Source organism: Gopherus flavomarginatus, chromosome 2 (assembly GCF_025201925.1).
Source record: "Gopherus flavomarginatus isolate rGopFla2 chromosome 2, rGopFla2.mat.asm, whole genome shotgun sequence".
Taxonomy (NCBI): Eukaryota; Metazoa; Chordata; order Testudines; family Testudinidae; genus Gopherus; species Gopherus flavomarginatus.
The window spans coordinates 56,601,085-56,616,946 of record NC_066618.1 but is presented as its reverse complement, the minus strand read 5'-3'; the positions used below and the strand labels follow the sequence as shown (position 1 = coordinate 56,616,946).

Here is a 15,862-nt window from a genome sequence, read left to right as displayed (position 1 = left end):
GGGTGATATAATATCTTGTATTGGACCAATTTCTGCTAGTAAGAGAGAGACGTTTTGGAGCTTACACAGAGCTTTCCTTCAAGTCTGTGTAAGGTCAAAAGCTTGGCTCTCTCACCAACAGAATTTGGTCCAGTAAAAGATGTGACCTCACCAGTCTTGTCTCTGTAATATTCTGGGACCACCATGACTACAACATCACTGCATACTGTATTTCTGTGTGGCACAGGACCTGTAAGATGCACCTCTGTGACCCCAGTATTCTACTGCTAAATTTCAAAGTCCTGCTGCAAACTGTCATGAAGAATTTTTTAAGGGAAGGTATTATAAAATCTAAATATAGAGGTTGTAGCTGCTCTTTCAGTAAAAAAAAATTAGACTTGTTCAGAAAACCAACATTTTTCCTGTGAGAAATTTCAGACAAAAAAATAACATAAGAATGGTCCTATTGGGTCAGACCGAAGATCCATCTAGCCCAGTATCCTGTCTTCCGACAGTGGCCAGTGCCAGGTGCCCCAGAGGAATGAACAGAATAAGTAATCATCAAGTGATCCATCCCCTTTCGCCCATTCCCAGCTCCTGGCAAACAGAGACTAGGGACACCATTCCTGTCCATCCTGGTTAATAGCCATTGATGGATCTATCCTCCATGAATTTATCTAGTTCTTTTTTGAACCCTGTTATGGCCTCGTCCTTCACAACATCCTCTGGCAATCATTGAGATTTTTACCATTGGAAGTTTTAAACTGATTAGAAATTATATTTTAGGTAAAAATTAAATGATAAGTTTAGCTCATTATGAAATGCAGTAAAAGCAAAATTTCATAATAATAATTTCTGTGCAAAAATTAAAATATAGTTTCACAGGAAAATGTAAATTCCAATTACAAAAAATTGATTTCATGATAGAGAATAAAAAAAATAAATAAAAATATTATTTACTCTTTTTATAGAGAGAGTCATTCATTTTATTTTTTTTATTTTCTATGCAAAAAATTTATCTTCCCAACAGTGCAATAAACATTATACAAATGTTAGTAATGCTAATATTCCTGTGAAAAAAGAGTTTGTTCTTCATCATCATTCTAAGAGTCAGTAATGGAAGGACTGCAACCTGCCTATAGCTGTTACAGAACCAGATGTAGAATATAAATACTCTAGTGGGTATTGGTGAGCTAGGAACACAGGAGGTAATCTGATGCATGCAGATGCTGGCAGTCAAGATTACTCAAGCTGTACTGAAATTTCCTTTGCACCTGGCACTGGAGGTGTTAGCCATGCCAGTTCAGTCCCCCAACACAGATGTTCTTGTTGTACCACTTTGTATGTATAGCATTTAGGTTTCTGTTTATCTTGGCATAGTACACATAAATACTGTCATCCAAAGACCACCCATTTATTAGTGCACCTGCATCTTCCACTTTCTTTAATTCTTTTTAATGTATTGCAACTCTCTTACATTGCTGAGCCTAGTTCAGGCAAACAGTATATAGGAACAAAAGGTAAAAATATTAATCTAACTTTACTGTGCATGGCTTACCATGTCAAAATAAATGGTATATTTCAAAAATTATCATGTTATACACTGCCTTAGCAGCTGATATGCCCAGCAGAATGTCCCATTGTGCTCTACCCAAAGCCTCAGGTCCTCACGTATCCCCAGAAGCCCTAACAAATACATTTGCAATAACAGGCAATATATCTCCTATATATAGATTTAGGCCTACAATGTAGGCCTTAATACTGTGATAAACTCAGGACAGATAGGTGCAAGGGAGGGGTAGGAATCAGTAACAGAAGGTTAAAAGGCCCTCCTCCTTATCAACTGAGAGGCAACCACAGGTCAATCAGGTTCAGCTGGGAAAGGTTACCAAGGTAGTAAATTAGAATCAGCTGAGGGAGGAGCTACCTGAGGTTAATTGGGACCAGCTGATTCCAACTTGAGGCTGCCTGAGACCTTTTTAAACCCTTTCCTGTGGAAGGAAGGGGAGGAGAGTAGAGAGAGAAGAAGCCCTGTTGCCAGGAGTGCAGGAGCAGAAAAACAGCGAGACCCTCCAGGAGGAGAGGCCGTACTTTCTCCCACAAGGGGGGTAAGAATTCACTAACCAGGACTAGTGGAGATACAGGGAGCAAATTTCCCTTGTGTCCCAAGGGGGACCGCATTACCTGAGCCTGTCTCACCAGGGCTGAAAGCAGCAGAGACTGGGGAGACTGAGGAGGTGCCTTGCCACACGTGGTGTCATGTGGGATAAGAGTGAGACTTCATGGCACATCATCTCGGGGCAGGGTAAAGCACCCCCCAACCCAGAGGAAAAAAAACACAAACAAACCCAAAATGGAGGATGTAGTAAAGGCATTGTTGCAGGCCACTGCGGCCCAACAAGAAGCTACCAGGGTGCAGATAGCTGCCCAGCAGGAGGCAGTACGAGTACAGCAGGAGACAAATCAACTACTGATGAACCAGGCGGCTCAGGATCGAGCCACCCTGCATGAGGTTGTGAACCAGTTAAAAGCCCTGACCACCCTAGCGCACGGCCCCCTTGGGACTCGGCCCCTGCGGGCAAGTCACTACTTACAGAAGATGATGCTGGATGATGACGTGGAGGCATACCTCCTTGCGTTTGAGAGAACAGCCCGGCGGGAGGCCTGGCCCCAAGACCAGTGGGCCAGTATTCTGGCTCCTTTTCTGTGTGGGGAGGCACAGAAAGCATATTTTGACATGACAACAGAAGCAGCTTCAGATTACTCCCAACTAAAGGCGGAGGTCCTAGCGAGGTCTGGTGTGACGACAGCTATAAGGGCACAACGGTTCCATGAGTGGAAATACCGGGTCAACAAAGCCCCGAGGTCTCAGCTCTTTGACCTGATCCATCTAGCCAGGAAGTGGCTGCGCCCCGAGACCCACCGGCCGGAGGAAATCGTGGAAACCATGGTGCTGGACAGGTACATGAGAGGGCTACCGCCGGACATACGAGGATGGGTCAGTCAAAATGATCCCTCCTCCTATGATGAGCTAGTTGCCCTCGTAGAGAGACATCTAGCAGCGCAGGAACTTTCTCGGACCACCAGGGAAGGGAGGCGCCAGAATAGGAGGCAAGTCTATGTACCAAGGGCTCGAGTTGCTGTAGCTCCGGGCCGAACTCTGGAGGGGAGGAAGGAGGCCAAAGAGCAGCCAGAGTACTTGGAGGGACTTGGGGACTGGGAGAGAAAGACTCGGGAGGTAAGGCCTCACAGCCCGAAAATTAGGGGGCTCCCCCGAGCAGGATACCGATGTTATGCATGTGGAGAGATAGGGCATATAGCTGCCCAATGCCCAAACCTAGAGGAGCCCATGCAATGCGACCTGGGAAATCTGGGAGAGCCATGTGACCTGATAAATCTAGTAGGGGTAGCGATGGTCCCTCATAGATATACTAGGTCAGTTAAAATGAATGGCATAAAGACCACCGCATTAGTAGACTCAGGAAGCGCAGTCACGCTGGTCTCGGGGAAGCTGGTCGGGTATGATCAACTATCCCGGGCCAAGCGCACAGGGATATCCTGTGTCCATGGGGACGTCAATTACTACCCGACCATCCCAGTAAAAATGGAGGTCCTGGGCAACCCCACTAAGGTGATGGTGGTGGTGGTCCCGAAACTCCCCTACCCAGTCCTCATAGGACGAGACTTCCCAGGGTTCGGCAGTCTACTTCCTGGAGGGGAGTCAGAAGGTGGTAACGACTCAGACAGCAATGGGATGGCCTCGATAGTTAGTGACCCCCCGGCCTTCCATGAGTTTGCCCAGGATTTATTCTCGCCCCCTGGGAAACCCAGGAAGACTCGGCGAGAAAGGAGGGCAGATAAAAGGAGAGGAACAAGAATCCTGACCCAGAACCAGAAGCCTATACAGGGTAGTCCATATCCAAGAGCAGGTCGTGGAACAACTCCTAGTACCACAGAAACATCAGAGGGGAGTGATGGAGCTAGCCCACAGCCATTTGTTCGGGGGCCATCTGGGAATAGATAAAACCCTGGATTGAATTCTGCAGAGGTTTTTTTGGCCTGGAATATATGCAGCGGTCCGAAGATATTGTGCCTCCTGTCTGGAATGCCAATTACATGGGCCCCGAGCACGCCTAAGGGCACCTTTGGTACCTCTGCCGATTATTGACGTCCCCTTTGAGCGAATAGCTATGGACCTAGTAGGGCCGCTAGAAAAATCGGCCCAAGGCCATCAGCACATACTGGTGGTGATAGACTATGCCACCCGGTACCCCAAGGCAGTTCCCCTACGGAACACTACGTCCAAGATCATAGCTAAAGAATTAATCCAGATTTTTGCTAGAGTGGGAATACCTAAAGAGATTCTAACGGACCAAGGGACTCCCTTTATGTCTAAATTAATGAAGGACCTATGTGCCATGCTCCACATACGGACCCTAAGGACATCAGTCTATCATCCACAGACAGATGGCCTTGTCGAACGTTTTAATAGAACATTGAAGAACATGATACGAAAGGTGGTGAGCCAGGATGGGAAAAACTGGGACACCCTGTTACCGTACCTAATGTTTGCGATAAGGGAGGTACCACAAACTTCAACTGGGTTCTCCCCATTTGAACTGTTATATGGTCACCACCCCCGTGGCATACTGGACATTGCCAAGGAAAGTTAGGAAGAACAGCCAAACCCAGGGAAAAACCTCATCGAGCATGTGTTGCAGATGAAAGACAGGATAGCCCAAGTCACCCCCATAGTGCGGGAACACATGGAAAGGGCACAAGGGGCCCAACAAACATACTACAACCGCCAAGCGATGATCCGAAAATTCCAGGTGGGAGATCGGGTAATGGTGCTTGTACCCACAGCGAAGAGCAAGCTCCTGGCCAGATGGCAGGGGCCACATGAGATAATAGAAGCCATTGGAGAAGTCGATTACAAGGTCCGACAGCCTGGACGCCGAAAGTTGGAGCAAATCTATTATGTAAACCTGTTGAAACCTTGGCAAGACAGAGAAGCTCATGTGGTCACTCTAGGGTCACCTCCTCCCGAGAGCAACCCACCTGGCCAAGTGAGAATATCCCCAGAATTGACCCCTGACCAACGATCTGAGGTGATCACCATGATCAAGCGCAACCGGAACGTATTCTCGGAAAAGCCAGGCAGGACTACGGAGGTTCACCATCACATCCTCACAGAGCCTGGAGTGAAGGTGAATGTCAAGCCATACCGGGTCCCGGAGGCGAAAAGAGAAGAGATCAAAACAGAAGTCAGGAAAATGTTGAAGTTAGGAGTTATTGAAGAGTCACATAGCCAATGGTCAAGCCCAGTGGTCCTTGTACCTAAACTGGACGGCAGTACGAGATTCTGCAATGACTTCCGGAAACTGAATGAGGTGTCCCAATTTGATGCGTACCCTATACCCCGGGTAGATGAGTTAATTGACCGACTGGGGAAAGCACGATTTCTGTCCACCCTTGACCTGACTAAGGGTTATTGGCAAATTCCCTTGGCCAAGGCCGACAAAGAGAAGACAGCCTTCGCAACACCAGAGGGACTGTATCAATACACAGTCCTCCCTTTTGGTTTACATGGGGCTCCTGCAACCTTCCAACGGCTCATGGACAAACTGTTGCGTTCACATGGCAAGTTTGCAGCCGCCTATCTTGATGATGTCATCATACATAGTCCAGATTGGGAGACGCACTTGGGAAAGGTGGAAGCAGTCCTCGACACCTTGAGGAAGGCGGGGCTGACTGCAAATCCATCCAAATGTGCAGTTGGGCTAGCAGAAGCCAAGTACCTGGGGTATATAGTGGGGAGAGGCGTGGTGAAGCCCCAACTCAACAAATTAGAGGCAATTCAGAATTGGCCCCGACCAGTCCAGAAGAAACAAGTCAGAGCATTCCTGGGGCTGGTTGGGTACTACAGGCGGTTCATCCCCCACTTCGCCACCAGGCATGCCCGCTAACAGACCTAACGAAAGCCCGTGGTCCGGACATAGTAAGATGGTCTAGCGCGGCTGAGGAGGCTTTTGCAGATCTGCAGACCGCCCTCTGCACCGACCCAGTGCTGGTATTTCCAGACTGGGAGAAAGAGTTTATCCTGCAAACGGATGCCTCTGAGGTTGGATTGGGAGCGGTTCTTTCCCAAATGGTTGGAGCAGAAGAACACCCAGTCCTGTTCCTCAGTAGGAAACTCCTGCCAGGGAACGTAAATATGCCATAGTAGAGAAGGAATGCCTGGCCATGAAGTGGGCCGTAGAAAGCCTTCGCTACTACCTACTCGGACGGAGGTTTACCCTTGTCACGGACCATGCCCCTCTGAAGTGGATGCACCAAAACAAAGAGAAAAATGTGAGAGTGACAAGGTGGTTCCTGTCGCTACAGCCCTTCCACTTCAGAGTACAACATAGGTCCGGAATAAAGCATGGCAACGCGGATGGCCTTTCAAGAGTGCAATGTTTGCCGACCCAAGTAGCCCAACCCTGTAGTGTTGAGCAGGGGGGGGGGGGATATGTGATAAACTCAGGACAGATAGCTGCAAGGGAGGGGTAGGAATCAGTAACAGAAGGTTAAAAGGCCCTCCTCCTTATCAACTGAGAGGCAACCATAGGTCAATCAGGTTCAGCTGGGAAAGGTTACCAAGGTAGTAAATTAGAATCAGCTGAGGGGGGAGCTACCTGAGGTTAATTGGGACCAGCTGATTCCAACTTGGGGCTGCCTGAGACCTTTTTAAACCCTTTCCTGTGGAAGGAAGGGGAGGAGAGTAGAGAGAGAAGAAGCCCTGCTGCCAGGAGCAGAAAAACAGCGAGACCCTCCAGGAGGAGAGGCCGTACTTTCTCCCACAAGGGGGGTAAGAATTCACTAACCAGGACTAGTGGAGATACAGGGAGCAAATTTCCCTTGTGTCCCAAGGGGGACCGCATTACCTGAGCCTGTCTCACCAGGGCTGAAAGCAGCAGAGACTGGGGAGACTGAGGAGGTGCCTTTCCACAATACCTAGAGAAAAATGGAAAAGGAATGCAAACAAAAGCATGCTAATAAAAAAGAACTGACTGTTGTCTTGTAAAATACATATTCCTTCTGAAGACTCACCTATATCCCAATGCCTACAAGTAACTATAATGGCATGATCATAGATTAATTTCAGCTGAGATAGAAGATGCCTGATCTGACAGTTTAAAGGGGCCTTTAAATTGGTGTAAATTATATTTTTACTGGCTTTAAGGCACCTGTATATTGCTAAGGCAGTGTAAAGCAGACTTAGTGTAAATGAAAATTAGGTCCAAAATGTGCAGACAATCTCAAATTACCCTACAACCCAACTATTATAGCTACTAGCAGATATCAGAGTTGAGGTGGGTTTTCAGGTGGGATTTGTATTTGAAATATCCTTTGACTTTTCTTTGCACAAATAACACACATAAATAAAATGCATATATATTTATAACATTAAAAAAGACGTGACCACCTATGGGTTTGTTGTTCCTTTTCCCCTACTCTCCATGTCTCTGTTTGTATGTTTCTCTAGCAATGCAAAGGGACCCTAAATTTGGTGTAAATTATATTATACAGAAAAAATATATATTTACTTTAAGGCCCATTCACACCATCTGAGTGGTGTGTTGTGTATTGAAGTCTTAATGTAAATAAGAATCAGGCCCTTAATCTTTTGAGGGACCCTCCTTGCATCAGCATCCACTGATATGGACCCTTGTGCCCATGACTAATCTCACTGAAGACAAAGTTGGTGGGAACCCACCTGGGCATAGCAGTCAACGCCAATGGATACCCATGTAGGTTCAGGGTCTTAGAATGTGAATTATTTGGGGCAAGGGCTGTGCCCTTATCTATGTTTCTCCCATTGCTAGCAGCACTATAAACAAATAATATGTTCTAAAATCTCATCTTCACTAAACAAAACCAAACTTCACATTTGTGGTAGACCATCAATCGAACAAATGAAAACAAATCATGTTTGTTTGTTAAGTTTCCTTTGGTGTTTGGAATGAAATAGTTGTTTTTTGTATTTGGATTTGTTAGTAGTATCCAGAACCTAGGCACTGGAAAGAAGTTTAAATGGCCTAACTGCTAAGCCAGCTCCAGCTGATGGTGTTTCTTTTGGTCCTTGGGACGGCGAAATCTGGAACCTTAACTTGATTGTGGTTATACTGATAGATAGATATTTTTGTTGTTATTTTCTTTGGCTGATGTAAATACCTCTGTCATTAGGTAGCTTTATGTCAATAAATAAAACTGTAAATATTGAATAGATTATAAAGAAGTTCATTTTTCCTTTCTCGATGAACCTTTAAAGATGTTTCTTTAGCTTCTTGCCAAATAAAACACGTTTGGCTAGATGTTTAGTATTCATTCCAAAGGCACTATCCCTTTGGTTCTAAATTCAGTGACAAAGAAAGGAGGTTTCTATACCTGTCTAAATCTGGAAAATTAATATAATCATACTTCAAAGTACCCTAGTTTTCTCAAATTATGTTTATATCCATCTCTGGGCCTCAGATTTGTTGCAGATATCTCTGATGTTAATTCGTTAGTGATCTCTTGCAAGGTATTCAGTTTAGAAATTAATGGGAATAGCAGCTATGTTGTAATAGGCCTAGACAACAAAAGAAACCCAAAGCACAACAGTAAATAATCAGTCTGGAACAAATTAAAGATTAAATTCTGCTGCCAATTCCTGGGTGTACTAGGTGGGAAGAATGTGTGGGAAACCTGTCTTTCCTGCTAGTCTACTCAGGGCTTGATTCTGAGAGGTACTGGGCTCCCTCACCTACTAGTGAAGCCCATGGGAAGTGAAGGTGCTCATCACCTTGTAAGATCTATCCCGTGTACAGGAGCCAAGCAGAATGGTGACCAGCATGCTCTGTTCAGTGTTAAGGCATGGCTACACTTGCGAGTTAGAGCGCATTAAAGCAGCCCCGGGCCCCCTTACTCACGACCTATCCACACTGGCAAGGCACTTAGAGCGCCTGGACTCTGCAGCTGGAGCACTCTTGGTAATCCACCTCCATGAGCAGCATAAAGCTTGGTGCACCTCGACTGAAACTCCCTGGCGTCAGTGTGAACGGGGTGTTGCACTACTGCGCTCTGATCTGCCTCCGGAAACATCCCATAATCCCCTTAAGACAAGTGGCCACACTTGTCATTGTTTTGAAATCACTGCAGGAATGGTATATCCCCTTTCAAAGCTCCGTTTCTGACAGCCAGCATGTTTATCTGCTCTGAGACAAAGTAAACCATTACTGTGGAATGCTGTGTGTGTATGAGAGAGAGAGAGAGAGGAGGGGGGAGGGGGGCTCTGCTGCTGTCTGAACTTACGAGACAGCATGCTGATGTGCTCTCAGCCCCCCCAAAACCCACTCTCACTCCCCCTACATACACTCAACACACTCCACCCCACCCACCACATTTGAAAAGCACGTTGCAGTCACTTGCATGCTGGGATAGCTACCACAATTCACTGCTGTCTGTGGCTGATGCAAGAGCGGTTAGTGTGGTCACGCCAGTGCTCTTGAATCTGACAGTGTGGAGACACTGCAGTGCTTTCCCTACTGTGCTCTCTGAGGGCTGGTTTAACTCACAGAACTCTACATCTGTAAGTGTAGCCATACCCTTAGTTAATAAATCTGACTTAGCTTGCCTGGTGGCTGTTCTTGGCCACAAGAGGGCATGGACAGATTTTTTTTCCCCTTAAATATCTTAACATGGATGTTTCACACTGCTGGAAATGGCTAAAAGTTCTGGATTTGGGAATATGTCATCTGTTGCTTGCTTTCAAAACTTTTTGAAATGCTAAGTGCATTTTCTGTGTGGCTTTCTCACCTGCAATGCAAGTGGATTTTCTACCAGGAAGTGCCTCCAAAATTGTTGAGGTTCAGAGCTCCAAACCTCACAGAGCGCATGTGCAGCAGGGGGCACAAATAGGAATGTGTCTCACCAAAGAGCTGTGCAACAGAGAGATGGAGATCCTAGTTCTCTGGGGTTCTGTGCTGTGCATCTGCTCCAATGAAATCAATGGGACTTTTGCTGTTGATTTCAGTGGGGCCAGAATTTCACCCCATGTGCAAAACTATAAAATCCTTCCTCTGAGAAGAAGATGCAGCAGTAACTTCACTAGTACATTTTTTGGAAGGGAAACATTTTCCCCCTTCTTAGTATGTAGTAGTCTTAGAAATGTACAAATCAAAGCTGGTTTACACTGATCAAACTTCTACTGTTCTATCAATATTACTGTATCTTTCCTTCTGGGCAGTGGCGTTTTTATAGGCTAATCAAAAACTATCCAATATTACTTAGAGCCATTTGAAGTAAATGCCAGAATTACATAGAAAGTAATCTGAGAATTAGATCTATTTTTGTTAGTTGAAATGATCTTGACTTGTTCGTGTTGTACCTGATGCCCAGTAAGTTGATAGCCCCAATACAAATGGAAAGATATCCGGTTTGAAGTTCTTAAATATCTGTTAAAAGTGGTGAACGGTCCAAGCACATTAAAATTCCATGTTCCCCCTACAAGTGTTTGCTGCAGATGACCCTCACTGATCTTAAATATATTTCTGTATCTGTAACTGAATAGAGGTTTTCTGTACAGCATGTTCTAATGGTACTCTGGCCTTTAGCCAACAAGGCACTGAATAAGGCTATTTTTAAAATACAGAAACTGGGAACAGCTGCAGCAATCAAATTTGATAAAAACAGAGAGGAACTTTGCTTTTTTTACAGTTTGTCCAAGTTTAGACTCCTTTCATAGAATGGCTTTTGTTCTGTTGGGTGAAGGGGATACAAGAGTAACAGAGAAATTCTCTTAAACAAATAACTTTTTTAAGTATACAGATTAAAATAATAGGGTGAACTGAGGGTTTTGTTTGTTTTTGTTTTTTGCTGCACTGATATGTTCAATGCCATTGTACCTCAAACTATTTAAAGAATAAATCTCTAAAAAGAATATACTTTGTCTGCCAAGCTTTACCATGAAAGTCTTTTCCATAATGATCTCCCGAACCAGAAGATGGCATCTCTTGTTTCAAAATATTAGAAATGTGAATTGCTGGTATTTGTTCTGAATGTCCTATCTGCAGTGACTGAGGATATGTGCGATTTAATTTGAATCCTCCATTTTTTTCTCCTTTAATATTAATCAAGAACTTATCTGTTAAGCAAAAAAAAAAAAGTCACGTAAGAAAAAAAATGTTATAAAGACCTTTTTGTGCACATTAAACTGATTCACAAAATAGTTAATTATAAGGCTGTATTCTTCCTTTTTTCACCACCTAGTTCTTAGGAAATCTGTCACGCTGCCTGATTGGTAAGAGTCAGGAAGTGATTTTGTACAGAAAGTCCAATATACAATTGTAGGTTGATCTGTTACGTAATTTCATCCAAGGAATGAATCTCTGTGTTAAACTGATGCAAGACAAAAAATATTGAGTCGAATCCTGGGCTCATTGAAATAAATGTAAGTTTTGCCATTAACTGCAGTGGCGCCAGGATTTCACTCATTATGTTCCTTTTAAGTATATACAAATTACATTAATTTTAAAATCCTATCCCAATAAAACTATTTTTAGGTCAACACCAATTCACAATGGTAAGTCCAAAATATATTATTTCTTTGCCTCTTCCCTTGGTTTCTCTTGGGGTGTTTATGTGTATAAACATTTGTAGACTAATATGAGGCACTCACAAGGACTAATATATATATATTATAGTCCGTGTGTGTGTGTCTATATATATATGTATAGGATTGTATACTATTACAGAAAATCTTGGACAAAAAAAATGGGTTTATGACCCAAAGTTGGAGTAATAATATTTCCTTTTCCCAACTCTTTGTCTATCTTGTCTGTTTAGATTATGAACTCCTGGAGGCATGGGCTGTCTCTTTGTGTCTGTACAAGCACTAGAATAACTGAGCCCTCATCTAAGTTGGGCCTGTAGGTGTAGCTTACTATAAATAATTATAAATGCTGGGTATATCTGTCTCCTAGCTGCTGCTGGCTTTTTTTTAAAAATCAGAAAGCACAGTTTACAATGATTTCGGTGATTTATTTTAACATACACCAAGCAATCCAGTAACTGATCATCTTAAATCATACATACCCTGTGACATCAAACATCTTTAGCACTTTATACAACATATCTTTAGCATTTTCCTGTCTCTCTGTATGAAAGTGTCCCCACATTCCTGCATAATGGAAAATGGTACTTTTAATACATGCACTGTTCTGAGCAGATACTAGAGACTCATGTCATGTGGAGTGTTAAACTCAGCAGGTTTTAAAGGATCTCTGGCAAGTCACCTGTTTTCAACTTCCTATTCTGTATTTTAACTTTGGAACCAAAAAATATCCAGCATGATGATCACTAGGGTTTAATTAAATTTAGTCAGCCCTGTAGTCCCTTCTTTCCAAAGACAAACTGCCACCAGAGACAGATTTACCACTGACCAACAGTGTTTTTATGCACATCTGCCTGAGTAAGTGCAGTAACCCCAAATATAATAGAGTCTTTCAATCTCTTGCCAGGACTGCAATATTTATATATTATGAAGACAAATTGGATATCAAACACAGTTCCATTAGAGAGGGAAAGTTCTCTGTGTAAATCACTTTTTCTAATCACACTGTGGACCTCCCCAACCCCATCCCCATTTGCTTTCCTTGCTTTAAATCCATAGATGAATTTCAAATGTATTATTCTACTGTATATTCACTTTGAATATTGAAATATTTAGTTAAGGGAGAATATAAACTTCTTGTTAAATAGTGTTAAGGTCTTCAGGTATGTATCTTCTGAGGCTGAGAAGTACCATAAAGGGCTCATATTCACATACGTCATTTTGTCTATCACTAGAGCAGATTTTTATTTGGGCTTCTTTCCCCTGTCCTGCTTCCCCCACCTGATCATAAGAAGTGGGCTGGCAATCTCTTGAGTGATTTTATTCCCTATCAGGAATGAGTGCGAGGGGTCAGAAGTCCCTCTGCATACTATTCAGAATCTGCTGACATCAGCACTCCCTCATGAGAGCTGGCTTTGTTTCCCGATAGTGCTAATACGAGGAGCACGTGAAGTAGTTTGGTTTATGGAAGAGGGCAGGAGAGGCATGGTGCTATGAAAACATTCCCACACAAAATACCGGCTCATTGATATAGAAAACAAGTGGGAACCTTCAGTTCTTCCACAAAGCTTAAAGTAGAACAAACTTACTCAAGAACCCAAAGGCAGCAGTTAAAAAACACTCTTCTCACACACTGATGCTGAAATACTTTCTAGGCCAGATTTGCTATGAGAGTTCAGTTCCCATTTAAGCACCGAAATGAAGTGTCCAGAATTTCAAACGTTTTCAGTGCCTGGCAGTTCTGATGAACTCAGTGGGAACTTTTGGGTGCTGAGCTCTTTTGCAAATATGATCTTCAACCTCTTAGCATTAATTAAAACCTGCTATAGTGAATGACGGATGCACCTAAAGTGAAAAAAAATTTGTGCTAATGTATTGGGCATTTCTGATTGTCATTTCTGCAGTTACAAAATATATATAATGCAGCAGCAATACAATATACCTGAAAATATTTGTTGTATTATTTATTTGAGTGCTATCAATGTGCATGCAGCAGTACATAACTTAAAGGTTAATGTGGCCGCTGTCCCAAAAAGATTACGCTCTAAATTAGAGTAACATTACAGTTCAGTCACATAATGTAGCAAACAGCCACATTATAATCTACTCTCAAAATGATGGAGGGTTTTTTTTCTTTGATTGTTAAAGAGTAAACATTTATTTCTTTGGAGTAATATTCAGAATCTTTGCAGAAGTAGGGCATGCAGCATTTTAAAACCTCAAAACGTGTCTCTTTAAAGGGAAATTATGCCCCCTGTTGGCCTTGTTGTTGTGGCTATCACCTTTGCTTTGACAAAGCAACTTTAGTAGTCATGCATCATCGGCAAATCAATATGTGACATGCTTTTCACTTCCCTTTGAGGCCCCATAAATGCTATGAGATGGTTCAACTGCCTCACTTGGTATAAGCAATTTCCATAGGTGTTCGTTTCATGGATGATGTTCTAATGACAATATCAATATTTTTATATATCAAACCAAAAGTTTCTCAATTAGTGTCATCCATTCATTGACATTTGGACCTTTTGTCCTCAAGGGGAGTATCCCATAGCCATGTAATATCCTTCAGACATGAGGCCTAAACGTTCACTCCATTTTCAGTTCTTTCTCAAGCTAAGCTGTCATCAAAGTCAATTTACCAGAAATATATTGAAATGCATGTAACAATACAGCTCCCTACTGGTCAAATGTATGAGACAGGGTCAAGAGCATAAATTAAGCCTTCCAAAATCAATTATATGTTATGTTCACTAAGCTGGCTTTAGTTCCGGTTGTTTCTGAAGGTAGACTATGATTTACTTAAGCTTTCTATTAAAAATTCTCATGTTTGGCCTAAGCTCACACCACTTGGCAATGTGCCATCACAAATGTGACGATTTTGACGAGGCCTCACTTTTTGTAGGGTAGAAGTGTGTTGTGGGACTCTAACTTACTGTGTATGCATTTGAATTGTTCTCATCTCTTCAAATGTTTAACATACCACTGTGTTTGGAGATATGCAGTGTGGCTCAAAGAGCAGGAATTGGCCTTTAGTTACCTGCTGTCAGCAGGCACTAAGTTTACAGCAACTGAAAAATGACACATCAAATTTAAGTCTCTGAAAATATCACTATACTGAATCCTTGCATATGTTGCATGAGCTGTCAGTAATAAAAATCTGTTCTTAATTATTCTTCCATTTAAATTTTTTTTTTTTTACTGCGTGGATGAGAATTTGATGTTTGCTTTGGCTAGAAATGTTTTAACAATTTAATAGTCTATAAAATGCTGTTTACTTTTACAATCGAAGAAGTTTGGCAACTGAGTAAGACTTTTCTTTTTTAAAACTGTGTGGAAATTGAGAAAAATATAGTATGTTTAAGCTTAGAGTTCAAGCTGAAAATACGTATGAGTAACTTCAGGGAATGTTGTCCTTTTAACACATCAATTGATAGAAAGCCAGAAATACAAAATTATGTTTACACTTTTTTTAAAGAATGGAAAATATTGAAATGCAGAGTTAGGAGCTGTCAAAGACCTACATTCTTGTCCATTTTCCCTCTTAATGTTTTTTTTTCTTTCCCATAACAATCGGGAACTGTATTCATTTTTGTTTAGTTTCCATTGTATGACATTGACTTCTCTCTCTCATTTTAGCACTGAGAAAAAGAAAATAGCAAGGAAATAAAGAAAGAGAGGAAAATAAGAATGAGGATGGTAGGCAGAAGCAAATTCTCTGGGCTTTAACAGAATAGTTAGAATCACACCCCAACTAGACTCCAACTCTTTATTAAATTTCTTCTTTAATACATAGATTTCAGTTAACTATTTTGATCCAAAGTCCCAATGAAGTCAATAAAAAACTCCCTGTGAAAGTTTCGCTCAATCCCTTCGTTAAAAAAAAATAGCATGAAATCCCACCTACGGTGAAGGTTGAGCTACACATGTTAATATTTTCTCCCTTTCTTTGTCAATGTCATGATGCTTGCCCCTGAGGTTTTAGCCTTCCTCTCTCTACTTCATTGGCTAGCGTCTCTCTCAGAAACAAAGATATTAACAGCCACTCTATAAAGCAAGGGACATTTAAGCATAATCTACAACTGAAAGAAAATGTTTCTGTTCCTTGTCCATCTGTTCTTGGCAACATACATTTCACTGGAACTTGTAAAATGGTTCACACAAAACAAGCCTAGTTGGGTTCCAGAGAGGATTTAACTCACTTTGGTTGCCTTCAAAATAGTCTGATATATTAATGGTTAGAGTCTC

At 42.4% G+C, this 15,862-nt stretch overlaps 1 protein-coding gene across 7 annotated transcripts in view; it reads left to right on the top strand.

Annotated features, from left to right (window-relative positions):
• DGKB (diacylglycerol kinase beta) overlaps nt 1-15,862 on the top strand; it is a 575,083-nt gene that overhangs the window by 532,302 nt on the left and 26,919 nt on the right. The gene's annotated exons all lie outside the window — the stretch shown is intronic.